Source organism: Vicugna pacos, chromosome 3 (genome assembly GCF_048564905.1).
Source record: "Vicugna pacos chromosome 3, VicPac4, whole genome shotgun sequence".
Lineage (NCBI taxonomy): Eukaryota > Metazoa > Chordata > Mammalia > Artiodactyla > Camelidae > Vicugna > Vicugna pacos.
In genome coordinates, this window is record NC_132989.1 from 51,008,823 (window position 1) to 51,023,741 (window position 14,919).

A 14,919-nucleotide genomic window follows, 5' to 3' on the forward strand; every position below is an offset into this window, starting at 1 on the left:
AGTGTTTAGGATTTCTACATTCTAGTGTATTTTTTCTGGTATCTGCACAAATAAGGCACAACAGAGAAAGTAGAGAGGTATTGGAATGAGCTGAAGAAGAAGATTCTCATTTTATATACCTACCATAAACAGAAACAATTTTTTTTCTGTCTAGCAGCTAATATGATAGTTTTCATAAGTCCAGTTTTGCTTTAAAATGCACTCAAAGGAAAACAAAAACAATTACATGGAAACAACTTGGGAAATGAGATATTTAAAAAAACATTTGATATTTAATTATAATTGCTCATCCAATAAAATGCTTTACTTTCTGCCTCTTGTTTATGTATATTCTATATTCTATTCTCATAAGCTCAACTAAGTGGTTGAACTTGATAGCTATTGCCTTGATATTATACTCTCACCTAATTATTTGAGAAAAGAAAATTGCTTCCACCAAGATTAAAAAGTTCAACTTATCTGGGAATCGTTATAGTCAAAGATCTTTGAGAGCTTTATCTGCAACTTGTTCCTGCCTCCATCCAATTTTTTTTCACATATTGTCTATCAAAATATAGATCATTTTTTATATTTATTAAGAAAGTTCAAATTTATCTTGTATTTGTCATCATTGTGAGGCACACAAGAGATGACTCTTTCAGAGATTGCTCTGAGTTAACTTAAGAGCTTGAAAAGGAAAATACTATGGAGTGCACTATTGTTTACTGATAAAGTTAAACAAAATGACAACAGGGTAATGTATTCTGCTCAGAGACTTGTAATGTAACTTAGTTGTGCACCAATGTGTGTGTGCATGCGCGTCTGTGTGTAATGAAAATGTGAGCGGCCTCTAAGTTTTTATTGATTAATTATTATTTCATTAAAAAATTTAAATTACACATCAGTAGCCCTTATGTTGATCTCCTAAATGAATGAAAACCATGCTTTTTCTGTAAATTGTATTGATTGAGGTCTCAGATTTACACTGGATTTTTTGATATACTTTGTTTTTAAATTCCAATCCCTCTTTTCTTTTGGAATATAGTGGAGAGTAGAGACTTACCTTGCTTTAAATGGAGGAGCCAATTCAAATTCCAGTGCTAACTGTCATTTAAGAAGTGCTTGTAAGTGAGAGGGGTTGCTGTGGGGCTCCTGTGAGGAGTAAGAGCAAGAACAATGGAGTTAGATGCTTACACATAAAACCTCCCTCCATCCTTACTGTTTTGAATTTGGGTGAGTTTTTTAACCTCTCTGCTTCCCTATTTTCTCATTAGTAAAATGAAGCTAATAATAGAACCTACATTTTAAGGTTGTGGTAAAGATTAAATGAGACAATGCATTTAAATTACTTAGCCGACCATCTGGTGCATAGGTGTCCAATATACCACAGACTGAGTGTTTGTGCCCCCCCCCCCAATTCCCATGTTGAAACCTAATCCCCAATGTGCTGATATTTGGAGGTGGGCTGTTTGGGAGATGATTAGATCAAAGCAGGCACTAATGAGATTAGTGCTGTTGCGAAAGAAGCCATCTTCTTCCTACCTTGGCATCTTCTGTCCAGATGTGTCCTGAATGCTGTTGGTTTCTGCATAGATGGTCTAGAAACTTCAGAAGATGGAATCCTGTAGTGGGCCTTAAACTGAAGATGAGTCAACTGTATTGCAAATGAAATCCTCCAATTACATATATCTCTTTGGAATTTTTTTCTCTTTTATTATTCACTAGCCTCTGGAAAAGTCATATTTAAATATTTCAGCATTGTTTCTGATGTGCTGTGGGATGCAAAAGGGTTCTGTTTGTGCAGTGTGAATGTTACAGGTGAAATAGCACTTATTCCTGTGTAATGGAAGAGTCAGTCTTGGAGTGGGATGACATCCCTGCCTCAGGCTCACAGAGGAATTAAAAAGAATAAGTTTCCAAGAAAATTTGAAATGATGGGTCAATCCTAGAAGAGGAATTTGCTTCAGGGGGCTTTGTTCTTTGTAATTTAGGGGGAAGGCAAAGTTATTTGCTGAAAGTAAGGACGACAGGTGTGGGTTAGGGGCCTTGAGATGCATTTTCCAGCGGTTGGGAATCAATTAGAGTTAAATGAAAGAATTGCTGAGTAGCACTTGGGGCCTCACTGAGGAATTTAATCCAATGCAATTAAAAAGAAAGGAGAGAGAGAGAGAGAGATCTATTATTTACATGACTAATAAAGAAGGTGAAAGTATAAGGGAAGCTTTTCTGGAGGAGCTAGTTTAAAGCCTACAAGGAGGAAAATGTTATCAGTGGTCATCTAGGGTTATGTGGAAGAGGTGTAAGAACAGAGTGGCTTCCACTTGAGATCAAGCAGACGAGTTTACAGGTTGGCCGTATAACTAAGTGAATTTTTAAAATAGGATAATCTAAAACAAACCAGCAAAGTCCATTGAACAAACAATTAAGTTACTTAATGGTCTGTGCCTTGGTTTAATTGGCTAGTTTCTGGAGATACTCTACTGTAGGTTATAGGCAATTTTAAGAGGATAATAGATATAATGAAACAAGTAGCAGGAATATGAAAAAATTTAAATACAATTAACCAATTGAGATGTAAGTCTAATTAAAATCAGTCCTTGAACTTAAAGGTGGAATAAAAGTTTTATATGTTATTGTTCCTATTAATTGTGTTTTACTTTCCCTAAAATTTTAGAAGGGGTGCTGTGGACCATAAGTGTTAAGTGGGAATAAAAAGACATGGAAATAATCAGAAAACAATAGCTTACAGTTTCTACGTGATTTTACATATTAACCAGGTAGCAGGAGCTATTGATTATGTGTATCCTGCAGTGCTAACCTCATGAACTGATTTTGGAAGCAAGCCCGGCTTCTTGTTTCAGAAATTTAGAGAAACCGCATGGCCCATAATAGGACCTGGAACTCTGCCATTATTCCTTCATTCATGTAGGTACTGAAGGCACTAAAATTTTTGAGAAGCCTGGTAAAATGAAACCATCTTGGTGAAAAACAACCTGTGAGGAATAACTACATGCTAATTTTCCAGCTCTGATACAGAGCAAGTCCTTCTGTACAGAGAGAGAGCAAGAGGAGGAAGTCGAGAGAGTGGATACTGGTGGAGAGAGTGGAAAAGAATCAAAGGCAAATTTCTGCTTCACATCTTCTCCTAGGACTGGCAAATATTAAGGTTGTTTTATAATTCTTTTGCTAACATAAGAATGTCAGCAAGCACCTCCCTCAGTACATATTATTAAAGTCTCCATGTGATTTCTTTTACCATCTTAAAAGTTCTCTAGTAAAAAAAAAAAAAAACCAAATTATTTCTAAAGAAGAAAAAACCCCACAGGTTTTCATTTAAGTTTTCTTCCTTATATAGTGAAAAAAAATACATAACTGAAAATTAGGACTGATACACAGATCGTAATTTAACCCAATTACATAGTGCTAGCCATACAGAGGCTTATACTTTCCGTGTCACTTGGCTAAAGGTGATTTTTTTTTAACAGAATGACATCAGTTCTATTTAAAAGTTGTCAAATATGCATTATTTCCCCCTACCAATATTTTATTATAAGTGTAAAAAATTTAGAAAAGTTGAAAGAAAAAGTGTACAATAAACAGTTACAGATCCACTTTCTAGATTCTACACTTGGCATGTTGTTACTTTTGCTGTCTTATATACTTACTCATCTACCCATCCTTCTATCCATTCATTGTTCCATCCTTTTTTTGAGCTCTGCATCTTTTTATAAAATAGAAATAGAATTACTAATATGTGCTTATATTTTGAGGCTAACCAGAAAGATTGTAAACTTATTTTGAATTTTTCAGATGATACTTCTTACAGAGGATTGTATTAATTTCCTATTGATGCTGTAAAAATTACACAAACACAAATTTATTCCTCTTACAGTTCTAGAAGTCAGAAATCTGAAATGAATCTGAATGGTTCTAACAGGCTGTTCCCTTGCCTTTTCCAGCCTCTAAAGTATCCCTTCATTCCTTGGGCTCATTCATGGGCTCTTCCTCCATCTTCAAGGTACATCCCTCCAGCCTTTTCTTCCACTCTTAAATCTTCTCTCTTTAACTCTCATCCTCAGGCCTCTCTGTTATAAGGACTCCTGTGATTATATTGGATCCACCCAGATGATCCAGGATAATCTCCCTTAATTTAATCACATCTGCAAAATTCCTTTTGACAGGAAAAGTAAAATAGTCATAGATTCTGGGGATCAGAATGTGTACATCTTTAGAAAGCCAATATTCAGCTTACCACAGGATATTGTGTCATGGTCTTTACTGTGTGTTTTGCTGTCAGTGTCCTTTAGTGCTAGGAGAAAACATACGCTGAGTTTAATTCTTTATCTGTGTGGCCCATTCTGTGAAATAAATAATGCTCTCTTATGAATAGTTTTTACTATACGAGACAGGCAAAATCGTCAATAATCTACCATTCTTCATGATTACAAAGATGGACTGTGATTTTATGTTGCAATAAAGAAGAAAAAGGAAAACACTGCCAGTTAAACTGATTCAAAACCTAAGATGCATTTTTATTTGATATATATTAAAATGTTATAAAATGTAACTTAAAAATAGAGAAAATAGTTGATGTTGTCGTTTCAGTGCATGGCATGGAGATGGCCCAAGAAGTTCCTTCTTTTTCTATTAACAATGTGACTGTTATAAAGTTCTCATTTCAGGTAGGAAAGTCTGGTTCTGTTAACATGTAGCATTGAAAGAAATACCCCAAGTGATTTAGTGATGAAAGACATGTACATTTCCACTTTCAGTTATATTTAGCAATTTCCTTTTTTCCAGTACTCTGGACATTAAGATGAAAAATACTAGTCCTGTTAAGGCCACATCTTTTACAGATAGAACTATTATTTTGTACTTCCCAGTGATAAAATGACAGTGCAAACATCTATAGCATGCACTAGATACCTAAAGGGCACTGAAGTAATTAAGTCTACACTATTTAACTGGAGCTTTCAGATCTCTTGGTTGACAGTTGCTTCATAGACAAGATGGATAGGAATGGAGTTGAAACACAATTTTCTTTAAGTAAAAAAGCAAATAGGCTGCAACATAATGTTCCTTATCTGCATTTCACTTTTATCATCGCAGGAGCAGTTCTTCCAGCACACAGCACAAGCCCTTCCTTGTGTTTTCATTATTTTCTGCCAACAATCTCTCTCTCTTTCCTGGGAGAAACATCGAAAGTTAATAAAGAGATAAAACTTATTTTCTTCTAGCTGTGTTTTTTTCCCAGATTTTTCAATATTCAATTAAGAAAGGGCAAAATCTACAGACCCCCTTAGAGGAACACTGCTAGACTACTCTGATTTTTTTTTTCCCCTCATAATGGTATTTCTCAACTTGAAATGTGAAAAGAAACCTTATTAAACAATGATACTGCTTCTGAAGTCCAGAAAACCTTGAAACAAAAAGAAGATTCTCATTTCTCAGAGCCCTGCACTGTGCAGGACTTCCCTACTTATAAGAATATGTTTCTGAAAATTCTCCATGGCATAAAAGTTTAAACATTATATTTTCTTGTCTGTTGTAGTGAGTAGCATGACTTGAGATATTGGGCTTATGTGTAAGGACCACCTGAAAATGCAGCTTTGTTTCCTAGCCCGACCAAGAGGAAAAACAATTATAGAATGTTTAAACTAATGAGACCTGTAGACTTAACCTGGTCCTGAATCCTTAATTTTACAGATTATGGAACCATATCAGAACTGGTAGTGTAGATCAATTTTTCTATTTGGGGGTAAATTCTCACTTTTCTTGCTATTCAGTTTCTTTTAGGTTTTGGATATACAGAGCTAAGCCAGTTTATAACTGTAAATTAAGACTACTACCTAGAATTCAAGTCATCAGACATACTGAGACAGATTTTGTTCATTTATTTTTTACTTTCTAGAGGAAAATGTCTGCTGCAGAAATTCCACTAGCTGAGAGCTGTATGTGGCAGAGTGGAAAGCACTTATTCTTTGGGGCTGATATACAGATAACTTCAATGAAAAATGAATCTCCCCCTCAGAATTCATTTAGACATAAGACTAAAAAATTTATTTGGTCCGTGGAACTTTATGGTTTCAAAAGTAAATACAGAAGTCCTCTCTTATCTGCAGTTTTGCTTTCGGCAGTTTCAGTTACCTGTAGTCAACCATGGCCTGAAAATATTAAATGGGAAATGTCCGGAAATAATTCCTAAGTCTTAAATTGCGCGCCCTTCTGAGTAGCCTGTGAAATCTCGCGGTGTCTCCCTCCGTCCCGCCCGTTACTCACGGAGCCACCATCTTGGTTATCGGATCGTCTGACGAGGTAGCGCAGCGCTTGGGTTCAGGTAACTTTTTTTACTTAATAATGGCCCCAAAGTGCAAGAGTAATGATGCCGGCAATTCGAATATGCCAAAGAGAAGCCGTAAGGTGCTTTCTATAAGTGAAAAGGTGAGAGTTCTTGGCTTAATAAGAAAAGAAAAACAACAACAACAACAAAAAAAACCCGTATTCTGAGGTTGCTAAAATCTGCTGTAAGAACAAATCCCTGAAACTGTGAAGAAGGAAAAGAGAATTCATACTGGTTTTGCCGTCACATCTCAAAATGCAAAAGTTACAGCCACAGTTGTGTCATAAATGCTTAGTTAAAATGGAAAAGGCGTTAAATGTGTACGATGAGGTATTCTGAGAGAGATCACATTCACATAAATTTATTACAGTGTATTGTTATAATTGTTCTAGTTTATTAATAATTATTGTTAATCTCTTACTGTGCCTAATTTATAAATTAAACTTTATCATAGGTATGTATGTATAGGAAAAACAGGCTATGTAAGGTTCGGTACTGTCTGAGGTTTCAGGCATCCACTGAGGGTTCTGGAACGTATCCCCCTCAGATACTGTATTCAGCTGCCTACGAAAAAGCAAAATACATTTCCAAACACTTGGACTTTGTGTCCAAGGAGTTAAGAATATAAACAAAAGAGAACACGGTAGCTGAGGTCCTTCTTGGGTGCAGGGTAATGTGTTGCTGAGTACATGTGTGTCTTGTTTTGATGGTAGAAATTGCTAGGAATTGTCTCTCAAATGGTAAGAGTGTGACACCAACTATCTGAGATTTGTGGATTAAATATCTTTTTTCAGTACCCTTGAGCAGCACTTGCTAAACATGTTGCCGTTCTGCAATAAATATGACCATAATATTTACATGTGAATCACATTCCCAAAGTACATCCAGTTTCTGGACTGCCCTGCAGTCAACGGAGAACAAAAGTACATCGCTTCCAAATTCCCAACAAGCAGTTGTAATCCCTCCTCTTTCTCCCCTATTCAGGAAAGCACATTGGACATTAAGTGCATGAGAGTATTGAAGAAACACGGGCTCTACTGTAATTCATTTAAAAAAATCATTCCTCAGTTTTGATATTTTATTATACAGAATACTTAATATCTGATAGAAAATGACTTGTAGCATTGCCTGAGAACAGCTTTTATGCAGCATTCACTGATTTGATCATGAAAATGGTTAGGAGTGCAAATAAGACATTTTGTTTTATTTTTCTTTCAAAGCTTTTTTTCTAATAGCTAATATAGTTCTATTATTCAATAGCAGATTGGTAAAAAAAAGATATACACTGAGAAGTCTTACTCTCACATCTGTTCTCACTAACCCTTTTCCTTTTCTTGCTTCTTATTGATAATGTTCAGTTTCCTCTTTGTGTTTCCTCATGTAAGTATAAATATACACGAATATATATATTTACTTCTCCCCTTTTCTTCACAAATGAAAGCTACTAAATTCATTATTCTGCATCATGCCTTTTTTTTTTAATTTAACAATCTAACCTAGAATCCCCTATATCATACACTGTGATAATATACTACTGTACAGAATATATATATATAGTTTCCTTTTACAGCTCCACAGTCTGTTTAATAAGCTATTTAATCAATTCAATATTGATGGACACAAGATATCTAATCTTTTACTATTATAAACAATGGTGCAATAAGTAACTTTGTATATATGTTATTTTGTATGTGAGTAATATAAATATCATCTTTTAAAAAACAAGAAGTGTTTCAAATTCGGTGGGATTTTTGTTGAAGAAGTTCAGAATCTGAAAAGTGAAATGAATCCTGGCAGCCCAGGTCCTTTTTCAGTTCAGTATATGACAAACTATCAGAAGTGGGAATACTGGTAAAAGGTAAATGAATTTGTAGTTTTTATGCATTGCAAAATTTTCTGCCTTAAGTTTGTAACAGTAACATAGGAGTTCAAAGGTGTCAAACTTTTGCTTTTTTGCCAATGTTATGGGTGAAAAACTGTGTATCTGTATACTTTTCATTTGTATTTCTCTTGTTATGAGGTGAAGTATCGTTTTACATGTTGGAGAAAGAGCCTGTTATATTTGCTTTCCTGTGAACTGTCTGCTCATAGTATATGCCTGTTTTTATTGATTGTTGGTCATATTTTTATGGAGTTCAAGGAGCCCTGTATATATTAGGAGATTAGCCATTTCTAGTATGAAGGGCATATATTCTTTTCCACTATGTTTGCTTGTTTAATTACTTAGCTTATGGCATATATCATCCACATTTAAGTTAGAGGCTTTTCTTTGTAGAGGCTCCAGCCTTGCCTGTCTGTCTGTCTTTCTTTCTTCCTTCCTTCCTTCCTTCCTTCCTTCCTTCCTTCCTTCCTTCCTTCCTTTCTTCCTTTCTTTCTTTTCTCACTTTTATTGTGGTATGGTTACTATACAGTAAACTACACATATTTCAGATATACAATTTGGTGAATTTTGATAGATGTATACACTCATGAAACCACCACCACAGTCAAGATAGCTAACATTTCCATCATTCCCCAAGAGGTGCAATTTTTTAATTCCCAATTTATCCCTTCCCACCGCTTTTAACCCCTGGTAACCATAAGTTTGTTCTCTATGTCTGTGAGTCTATTTCTGTTTTGCAGATTTGTTCATTTGTGTCCTTTTTTTTTTAGATTCTACATATGATATCATATTTACATTTTTCTTTGTCTTTCTGGCTTCACTTAGAATAGCAATCTGTAGGTCCATCTGTGTTGCTGCAAATGGCATTTTAATTATTTTTTATGGCCGAGTAGTACTCCATGGTATTTATATACCACATCTTCTTTATCCATTCACCTGTTGATGGACATATGGGTTTTTTCCATGTCTTGGCTGTTGTAAATAGTGCTTCTGTGAACATTGGGGTGCATGTGTCTTTTTGAACTATGTTTTTCTCTGAATATATGCCCAGGAATGGGATTGCTGGATCAGATGGTAAGTTTATTTTTAGTTTTTTAAGGAAGCTCCATATGGTCCTCCATAGTGTCAGCACCAGTTTACATTCCCACCAGCAGTGTAGGAGGGTTCCCTTTTCTCCACACCCTCTCCAGAATTTATCATTTGTAGACTTTTTAATGATGGCCATTCTGACTAGTGTGAGGTGATATCTCATTGTAGCTTTGATTTGCATTTTTTAACAATTAGTGATGTTGAACATCTTTTCATGTGCTTGTTGGCCATATCTGTATGTCTTCTTTGTTGGCCATCTGTTTAGGTCTTCTGCCCATTTTTTTTTATTAAGTTGCTTGGTTTTTTTTTTATATTAAGATGTATGAACTGTTTATATATTTTGGAAATTAGTCCCTTGTCAGTCACATCATTTGGAAATATTTTCTCCCATCGTGTAGGTTGTTTTTGTTTGTTTGTTTTATTGATAGTACTCTTAAAGTGCAAAAGCTTTTAAGTTTAATTAGATCCCATTTGTTTAGTTTTGCTTTTATTTCCATTACTCTGGGAACTGGTTTGAAGAAATATATTGCTATGATTTATGTCCAAGAGTGTTCTGCCTATGTTTTCCTCTAGGAATTTTATAGTATCTGGTGTTACATTTAGGTCCAGCTTTTTCTAATTTCTCCATTTTTGCTCTGGACCCCGTGATGTCCCCAACCTCCTGTATTAGTCACCTCCTTTCTCCATCACAAATCTCTCCCTTGTTGGTGAAAGCTACTGAATTACCCTCAGCGCATAAACATATTCATGGATCTGCTACCTTAAACACATAGAACGTCTTTATCTTTCATTGCCCTTGCTTCTATACTCTCCTTGGTATCCAAGTTTCTTGAGGGAAGAATTTTCACTCCATGTCTCCACTGTTTCTTTCCAGAGCTCTGAGCTTTGACAGTCAATTCTATGACTTTACAAATAGACCCCTAGTTCTCAAATCATTGTGTCCTTTCCTCTGATCCTACTTCATCTCTCTTGCAGAATCTGACACTTCAGTCACTCCATCTTGACATGATTTCCTTCTTTGGTTGTTTTCATGACACTCTCCCCTCCATATTCTTTAATTATTCTACTGACCCCAACTTATTCCTCTTTGTTATACTCGTTGTGCATGTTCAAGGATTTGACTGTTACATATAAGTCAAGGACTCCTTAATCTGTTCAAATACCTCCTTCTCTGGGAAGCCGTTATTGGCAAGGACTGTGCTGACAGTGATTTTGCTTTCAAGGAATATGTCTAGTTGAAAAAGCAGATAAGGGAATGAATTATTCTTGTAATGTGTGAATAGTGCTAGGTTAGAGGTAAGCTGTGCATTGCTAAGGCTACCAATATGTCTGGCGCATAGTAGGTGTTCAACAAATATTTGTGGAAGGAGTGTTTGTAGTCTGGTAACAACAAATGTCAAAAGAGTGTATTTAAAATTACATGCAGGGGTTTATAAATCTGTTTAATTTCCATGATAGTAAGATGTGCTAGTATTGGGCTTTGTGACTTTGCTTCGTACTAGTATTTGTAGGGGATATATTAGAGGCAATATAAGCTGTTAATTCTCTCTTTTTGCAGAAAAAAAAATTCAACCCACTAGAGTCAGAAGTTTTGGGTTAGTGATAAATAAGTACAAAGTGAGCAACCAGACATTTTTTTCCTATCACCCCTTAAAGGATTTCTTTGGTCCTGGAATTATTGTTAAAGTCATTAATTCTATAATTTGTTAGAGTAAGAAATTTTATATTATTTCAAATGAATGTCATTTCTTCTTTCCCTCACCGTGTCCTGTGTATTCATCTAGTTCTCATGTCACTAGATCAAGAAAACAAAAGGCACTCGCAAGCAAAGGCTCTCAGAATATCTCATAAACAGGATCTTATGAAAACCAAATAAACTGGAACAGAACAAAGAGGCATAGATATAAATGCTCTAAAGCCATCTGAATTTCTCTTTAAGCCCCAGCGTTTATTTTCACATCTGTAACATTATATAAACAGGGTAATATAGTCTTCAGACCATTGCCTTACTGTTATTTCACATTTCCCAACACTGGGAAGCATAATCTATGTGTTGATAATTTATCTTTGAAGTATAAATCGTTCGATATTTTCATGGTAAAAGTCATATGGTTTAGAGTCATAAGGAAATAGCATCAGCATTCCATCTTTATAATGAATGACTGGGGTTTATTACTCCATTGACCTACAGAGATGCTCTAGAGAACTAATGTACTGTACTGCATGTGTTACATATTAGGCTTGACACGTATAAATATTCTGAAAAATTACTCATTTAGTTAGCTGGGTTGCTTAATAGATTTAGCAAAAATAATAATCCTTTTAGCAAATATTTGTTAGTATCAGTTAAATATTTGTTTAAATCTCTGTTAAATATATGTGCAATTCATGTAGAGTGGCACCTGAAAGATTAAAACAATGATGGAATCATATTTCTGTAACAAGTTATTACATCTCTAGTTCCTGGTATACTGGAAGTAATTCCTACCTTCCTTAATTTCTAATATTCCATTAATCAACGTGACCCAGACTAATATCAAATATGATGCTTGGCACTGTATAATATTTAATGCTGGATTGTGATTTTGAAACAAATTAGACCCTTGGTTTAAAGTTCAAATTATAGCTTCCTTTCTGAGGCTTGACATGAAGAATCACATAATCTGTCCAAGTTGAGGCTACCTATATTCCAAGGAAAGCAGAGCTCTCCTTCTTATTTTTTTAGCATTCTTAACAGATTATTTTAATATCATTAAAGAATATTTAAGATTAAAAGTAAATTGGACATTTTTTTCCTCTACTTCTAAGTAAGAAAAAAAAGAGACAGAAATGAAATGTCTCTTTTACTTCTCAGTTCTAAAGTGCTGAAGTTAGGCAACAGAAATATATGTAACTTAAAAAATGGGATGTCAGGGTGAGACTAGTAATTTGTGGTTTAAGCAATATGCTGGAAAAGGGCAGTAATTCTAGGTTCGTGTGTGTGTGTGCGAGAGTGTGTGTGGTTTTAAATCCATCAGGTCCAATCCAAAATGTGTCACTTCAATATTTCCAAGGGGAAAAATGGACCTAGATTTTAAACAACAACAAAAAAGGATGTAATTAAATGTTAAATCTCAGACAAGTCTTTAGTAATTTCAAAGTTTGTAATATAGTCATGTTGCTTTGAAGGTTACAATCATTATTATTAACTGATAGCCCAGATACCCCTCTAAGTAAACGTTATCTGGCAGAATTTTAGCTTTTTTCTCACAACAGTACACCAAAGGAGGGAAGGCTATACACGACAGATTAGGCCAATGAACTTTGTGGCTGGAACACATCTTCCCTTCCTTCTGAAAGTTAATAAGTTTCATGGTTTCAAATTTCTCCAGGGATCTGTATATCATGGACATTCAATAAATAATTTGGATGTAGCTGATACGAGCACAGAAGATAAAAATTCTAGAATCTGTTTCTTACAATCAATTCTTACTATAAAGACAGGAGACTATGGGGTATCTTTATAAAAACCCATTTTTTTTTCTGTTCATTTTCTAAGGAATTTTTGTAGATTTTCCATTTGCAAAATGACTGAGGCTATGCTTACATGTTTGGTAGCAGAAATATTAAATAATTGTTCTGAGTGTAAATTTCCTTTCACTCCTTTATATTCTTAGGAGCCTGACTGACATCATCAGTGAAGACTCAGTCTTCACTGCACTCACAGTGCCCTTTGTCTAACTCAGGGCTTCTCAGTCCTGGAACTGCTAAAATTTGGGGCCATATAATTCTTTGCTGTGGGATCTGTCCTGTGCCTCATAATATGTTTAGCAACATCCTTAGTCTTAACCCACTAGATCAACAACACTGTCCCAGTTGTGATAAGCAGAGATGTTTCCAGACATTGCCAAATATCCCCTGGGGGCCAGATCACCCTCGGTTGACAACTATTGCTCCACTTGATTGGTCCGGTGAGAATTTATATTTTGAATGTCTGCTGCCAAATATGTAGGTGATCTCTTCATGCTCCTGCGTTTCTTGTCATACATGTCACATGTGTAAGGTAATTCATATATGTAAGGTAATTCTGGTCTTACACATCTTCATAGGGCTGCCAGGTATCCTAGTAAAGATATAGATAAAGAAATAGTCTCCTAGTGAACATGTGTTGTGACTTTATTTTGTGGAGTCAGAAAATACCTTTCTTTGTTGACCCAAGAGTCAGGACTATAAGCTAAGCTCTCTGCATGGTGACTTGCACATTTAAAAAAATGACTAGTAACAGCTACTTTTGCTTTTGCACTTTTATTATTAATACATTGTAGAACTGTACATTTCTCTTTGCTCCTGAAATCTGGAATGTTGCCACCCTTAGCAATTATTTGGAATAGCAGTTGTCTCTTTGTCCTGTGCCTTGTGGCCTACCTAAGAAAATTTAAGTGCTCAAACCAGCTGACTCACTACTGAAGTTGAGTTGCCTTTCCTTTACCCAGTGACAAATAGAAAATGGAGTTATTTCTACTTAGAACATAATAAATGGAGTTTTTCTTCTAGAGCCACAGTAGTTTTCTTCTAAATTGACTGGATTTAAGAGTAGAGAGTCCATCCTTCTGGGGATATTTTCTAATTTCTTAACCTACTTAAGATGGCCTTAGAACCACAGTCAATGACCCAAACTCAGCAGCAGTTTCCAGTTTTGTTTTTTTTTTTAAATCGGCTGAGCCTAGCATGTAGTAAGGACCCCGTAAATATTTACTGATGAGTGAATGAATGATTGACTATTCTGTACTTTTCCAAGACATTTGGTTTAAAACCAAAGAAATTTTGTAACAACTTTATGGGCAGATGTGATATTTCGTCATTCATTTACATGTCAGAGCATTTAATTGAGACTAGGGTGCCAGATGCAGGGTGAAAAAAGTCATGTTCATGGGCTTTTTTTTTTTTTTGGCTTCATTGCCTTTTTGCTTCCATTTACTTCTTAATAACATTATCAGTCACTATTGCAGGAGGACAGGGGAATGGGGTGGAATATACAGAAGAAATAGTAACTTCTGGATTAAGAGTTTCTGTTGGTTTGTTTCTCATACGGGTGAAAGCAGACTTGCTACCAGTCTTTACTGAGTGGTGGCAACAACTTAAGTCTTTCTAGAGGAATGATGAAAGTGCAAAAGAAGTGTACTGTTAGTCACTCAACATGTAAAAGCATGTGGGACTGTACTTCAGAAGAAAATGTACTTTCATATGGAGAAAAGTATACATAGACATTTCCTTTAGAAAAGCATATTTCATGGAAGCAACCTAAAGTGTTCTTTAACTGAAATGTTTTTCTAGATGTTACCTTAAAAATGTTAACACTTTCACTTACATCTTATTCCTTGAGGTAAGTCAAATGTCAAAATTGATGTATGTTTCTGTGTGTAAATGTATGTGTGTGTTCTAGGACTTGTCTCTCTCTGTCTAAATTTCTAGTTTTCTTCTTTAAGACTTTTCCACCAGCTAAACGAAATAGATGTAAAAGAATGTGGTGAGAGGGTCCACTATCAACTATCCCATAAAATAATCAAAGGGATTAAATGAAAATTTTGCTTGTGTGTGTGTTTTGTTTTTGTTTTTCTTTCGTTTTTCAGTAAAGCACATGAAACAAAGT

General features: G+C 35.2%; 1 long non-coding RNA gene across 1 annotated transcript in view; it reads left to right on the plus strand.

Annotated features, from left to right (window-relative positions):
• Nucleotides 1–6,269: 6,269 nt before the first annotated feature.
• Nucleotides 6,270–14,919, plus strand: part of LOC140695608 (uncharacterized) — a 159,811-nt gene continuing 151,161 nt past the window's right edge. The window contains exon 1 of the long non-coding RNA XR_012071283.1: nt 6,270–6,316. This is a non-coding gene — a long non-coding RNA (uncharacterized lncRNA). The remainder of the gene's footprint in view (nt 6,317–14,919) is intronic.